This window comes from Pundamilia nyererei, unplaced genomic scaffold, assembly GCF_000239375.1.
Source record: "Pundamilia nyererei isolate P.nyererei 1_Seehausen unplaced genomic scaffold, PunNye1.0 scaffold00332, whole genome shotgun sequence".
In the NCBI taxonomy this organism is placed as follows: Eukaryota; Metazoa; Chordata; class Actinopteri; order Cichliformes; family Cichlidae; genus Pundamilia; species Pundamilia nyererei.
In genome coordinates, this window is record NW_005187733.1 from 359,082 (window position 1) to 364,578 (window position 5,497).

The 5,497-nt window shown below is 40.9% G+C and overlaps 1 pseudogene; it reads left to right on the top strand.

Moving 5' to 3' along the window:
* Positions 1–1,504: 1,504 nt before the first annotated feature.
* LOC102213356 (piggyBac transposable element-derived protein 3-like) lies at positions 1,505–3,253 on the top strand (annotated as a pseudogene).
* Positions 3,254–5,497: the final 2,244 nt, after the last annotated feature.

Sequence of the window (5,497 nt, forward strand, 5' to 3'; positions counted from 1 at the left end):
TTTTTTTTTTTTTGAGGACAAGAGCGGCGAGGTCTATCGCGATAGCTTAATTTCTCTATCGAGTAAAAGTTATATCGCGATACATATCGTTATCGTTCTATCGCCCAGCTCTAATTCCTATTGGTTACTCAGCTGCTGTATAGAGTAACTGGGAAAGTAATTGGCTTGCAAAGCTGGGAGGTGCCAGCCTTAAGCAATTTTTTCATACTAACAGCCCAAACTTAACGTCTTAAAGTTTATAAAACTGTTATAGATCTGGAAGATTTGTCTGATTCTGTAAGATCTTAATATTTCATAAAAAAACAGATGCCAGTTTCATGAATACATTCAGGTGGTTTTTTTCAATTAAATATCCCTGAAACAATAAGTTCATCAAACTATGACACCTACAAATACATTGCTATCAATACTAAATGTGAATTTATCAAAAGTGATTTTTTTTCTTCGAGAGAAAAATGAAGATACACATATATAAAACATTCATAGGCCGAAAGAAAAGTCAGGCCAAATTTTAGGGGTCTTTATATTCACAGGAACTTAAATGGCTAGATCTTTTATCTTTCACTACATTATTTGTTGTACATAGTACAAAGGCACTAAAAAAAACGGCTCCAATATCAATACTTACGTTTTATGTTCTTAATACCACTAAGAGTAAAATAGAAGAGATGACTGAATGACTGTGACTGGAAGTTTCTTCAGAAAGACCAGGAAAGGGACCGCTGGTCTTTTATGTTACAAATTGTGATGTAATCTGTTGCCACCCGCCTGATTGGCTAACTATGATTGTTGTGTTTCCCAATTGTACTGCCTTGTGTTGATTTTGTCTCTTTACTTTAGGGCGGTTTTTGTTGGTGATCAGACCCGATTCTTGTCTAATTTGAATTATGAAATTATCAGTACAATCTTATAAGTCTCAAACTTACAATTTAAAACGTATAAAATTACTGGTGTTTTTTATTTTTTATGTAGTTATTTTTTTTAAGTTCGAGTCCTAAAGCCCTGCATGTATTTTTTAGATGAGCTTTTATTTTGAAAGTGGCGATCTCTTTTCCTGGTGTCATGGGGAAGCACGCCCGACAGATCCACGTTACTGCTAGTCCCTGTTTTGGCAAGCCATTAGTGCCAAAAATTGCCACTTTTCTAACCCGTTTGGTTAAGAAATGGCGTAAAAAACGCCTTTTAATTATTCTAAACGCCGAAAAAAAGGCGTTCTGTTCCGACAAACGCAGCTTTTTACGTCACTCGGATGGCGCCCTGAACGCACCATCCGAGTGACGTAAAAAGCGGCATTCAAAGACAGACGGAAACACCGTTTTTTGCCTGCAAAAAAAACCCAGAAAGAACTCACAGGACACTCTGCAAAGTTCAAAGCTGTAGCTGTAGCATAAACAACAACAAACTGGGACCATTTCTAATTCTGTCCTGGGGTTTATACAGGTGCAGTCATTTGTAAAGCTATAAATAAACCCAGCAGCTTCAAGATCATTTTTGCTCTGGCAAGATGGCAAGACGGTCATATTCACTGCTTCAAGCACTTGACTATGTGATGCGCTCAGAAAGCGAGGATGACGAGGAATCCTCTGCATCTGAAGAAGAGGCATCTTCTTCAGTCTCCTCAGAGAATGACAGCATCACTACCAGTGATGAGGATTACCATCCAGTGCCCGATTCCTCTTCTTCAGCAAGTGAGAATGATACAGAGACAGCAGTCGAGGCAGAGCGGCTAATGGCAGAGAAGGTAGGAGAAGCGGCAGAGACCGGGGCGCCGGTGGCTGAGTGGATGTCTCGTTCTGGGAATATTGAGTGGTTTCCCACTGCTGAGGAGACCATGCACTACAATCCAGTACCCACTAGTATCACTCCAGGGCCCACCCTGTACGCAGTTGCCCGCATTAGCACCCTGAGATCTGCATTTGACCTGTTTGTGACAGAAGAGATCATTCAGCTGCTGTGCACCCACACAAACCTGTATGGGAGGCGAAAGTGTGAGAATTGGAGGGATGTGGATGATGTGGAGATGAGAGCCTACATCGGAATTTTGATTCTAGCTGGTGTCTACCGCCCAAGAGATGAAACAACGCGTGGTTTGTGGGCTGACAAGACCGGACGGGCAATATTTCGTGCTACAATGCCCCTCTACCGCTACTCCCAGATCAGTGCTAACGTCCGCTTTGATGACAAGCTCATCCGCCCGGGACGTTTCAGGAGCGATAAGCTTGCTGCATTTCGGGTCCTGTGGGAAAAGTGGGTTGCTCGTCTCCCCCTGCTGTTCAATCCAGGAGTTGATGTGTGTGTCGATGAGCAGCTGGTTGCATTCAAAGGTCGATGTGGATTTCGACAGTATATGCCCAGCAAGCCTACAAAATATGGCATTAAAATCTGGGTGACCTGTGATGTGGCAACCTCCTATGCCTGGAAGATGGAAATTTACACACGAAAATCACCTGGAAGTTCCCGGGAAGTTAATCAGGGAATGAGAGTTGTGCTACAACTGACAGAGGGGCTTCCAAGGACACACTGTCACTTGTGACAACTTCTTTACTTCATTCAGCTTGGCAGAGGAGCTGCTCAGAAGAAAACTAGCTCTGCTTGGCACAATCCGGAGAAACAAACCAGAGCTCCCTCCCCAGCTTGTTCAGCTGCGACAGAGGAAGATTCTTTCATCTCTCTTTGCCTTCACCAAACCATGGCAGTCTCCTACATGCCCAAGCGAGGGAAGAATGTGCTTCTTTTGAGCACAAAGCATAGGGAACCAGCAGTCAATGATGGGGAAAAGAAGAAGCCAGCAGCAATCCTTGACTACAATAGGTGTAAAGGTGGAGTGGATAACCTAGACAAGGTTGTTGGCACCTACAGTTGTCAGAGGAAAACCAGTCGCTGGCCACTGGCTCTGTTCTACAATCTTCTGGACGTCTCAGCATACAATGCCTTTGTCCTGTGGAAAGCAGTGCATCCTGAGTGGGAGTCCACCAAAACCTACCAACGAAGGGTGTTCCTGGAGGAGCTGGGCCATATGCTGGTGACTCCAGAAATTGCAAGATGGCCTTGTGCCCCACGCTCAAAAGCAGCCGCTGCTATTGTTGCTGAGATACAGCAGTCAGAATCAGAGTATGACCCACAGCCCATCAACAAAATGAGGAAAAGGTGTGAACTGTGTATAAACAGAAGAACGGCAACCACTTGCTCCAGCTGTGGAAAGAGTGTCTGCAAAGATCACTCTGCTGTGGTTTGCGTGTCCTGCCATCCCTAAGTGCGCGTGCACACACACACATACACACACACACACACACACACAGAAAGAGCATGTATTTTGTACAAACAAGCAATAAAAGGCCGTTTTTGGCATGACTAACAAAGTGGGAGTTTCTTTTTTTGGGGTCATTACTCACAGGAATAATACAAAATATTAATATTAATAATAATAATTTTTGTTACTGGCACTGACCTGCAATGATTTAAAAAAAAAAAAAAGGTTTCGTCATTCAACTGCTGAAAAAATGTGAACTTTATTGCCCCCCAAAAAACATAGTAGTAACATATAATTTGACTGGTATTCAAAGGGTATAATTTCTGAATTTGAATTATATTTTGGTTTTCATGACTAGGACTGGTTTTCATTTAAAAAATAAAGTTGGTCTAAGTAGAAAAATGTTTTAATATAGAATAATTTTATAGTATTCTGTAAATGTAAACAAGGGGTGGCCATTTTTGGCCACGAACAAGCTGAGAGGGAGTTTTTTGGTTTTTCTGCCACTGCAGAAAAAAACAATGTTGCATAAATGTCATTGGTGCTGTTAATTATTGCTATGCATCTAACCTTCATCATGGTTGGCATATATTATTTAGAAAAAAAAATGGGATTTTATGATTTTCTCTATTTATGAGTTGTTATGATTATGTGCTCTAACTGGTATTTAAAGGGTTAAAATTCAGAATTTGAATGACATTTTGATTTTCATGAACAGCCCTGATGCTAATCTAAAAAATCAAGTAAAAAAAGCTGGACATTTTTCTTAATATATATGAATTTTATAGCATTTTGTAAATGTAAACAAGGGGTGGCCATTTTTGGCCACGAACAAGCTGAGAGGGAGTTTTTGTTTTTGCTCTCTCTGCACTAAAATAACAATGCATTATAATCAATGTTGATGTGAATCAATTATATGCCCCAGACTCTACTATTAATAATACAAGAAATTTCAGTAGCAATGCAATTATATAAAATTGCGAGATTTGAGTTTGTCGTCCAGCTGGTGCAGTGGACAAACTGGTGTTTAAAGGGTTAAAAAATAAAAAAGTAATAATTATTTTATATTTATGGAAAGAACTGAAGTTACTTTAAAACTTTATGCAGAAAAAATGGCAAAAAAACCCCATAAAAATAATAACAATTACAGACCTAATCTGTAGGTGGCCACTTTTGGCAAAATGAGATACAATCTCGCCCCTTATCCTCTTAACATCTAGTAGTGTGGCAGTGTAGATGTCAGGGATACCACAGCCTGCAATCCAGTCCCCAAGGTGACTTTTCAAGTCTGCCAGGTCTTCTGGGGTGCTGCAGTTGGAAACCTTGAAAATCAGGCACCTCCATAAATACATACGTTTAAAGCATTCACTAAGTGTACTTACATTTTGAGACGCTCCACTGATGAGTTAAGCTATGCATTGTGTTTCATTGAATTTAATTACACCTCAGCATGCACACAGCTTTACCTTTTCTATTTTCTGTTTGATGTCTTCATCCATGAAGACCTCTACATCGAAGTCATCAAGAGATGTCTTCTGGCCACACATCATACAGAACAGGTGTCTGTTGATACACCGTGGCCCTGGCCCATCGTGTGCTATCGACCAAGCAATCAGTTTACCAGCCGTATACTGTAAAACTTGTTGCTTGACAGCAACTGCTGGCTATAGCTGAACAACAGACTGCCAGGCTTCCCCTCAAAAATCCCTAGGGAATTCTGAGTTTCGACCATAAGTAAGCTGCAGGAAAACGTAGTAAAAAAACAAACAAAAAAAATGAGTCAAATTGTGATTTCATCTTTGCAACAACAAAAAACACATTCACGCATTCTATTATTGTGTGAGAGAGATGGGAATGGGTTACCGAAAAAATTCCCGCCTTGGGCCTCCATAATCATCGGCCATTTCACCAACAAATTCAATATTTGGCAATTTATGCCAGGCAAAATATGACTTAGAAAGTGCCATGCAGGCACTATGTAGGATTTTCCTTCGTCGGGCTATTATTGTACAATAATTGCTGGTGTCAAGATGCGTTTCCTGGAAATCTTTCAACACAGTCACAAGGTCCATCTCGTCCTGAAGAAAAGGGGGGGAGAAAGGTCATGACTACATGAAACACATACACAGCAGTTCTGGCAGTGTTGTTCATGAGACATACATGTGAGTCATTTTGTTCAGGGGAAGCCAGGATTATGGAAGCCCGTTTCCGCCACTAAAAAAAAAAAAGGATCCATAACTCAAAATT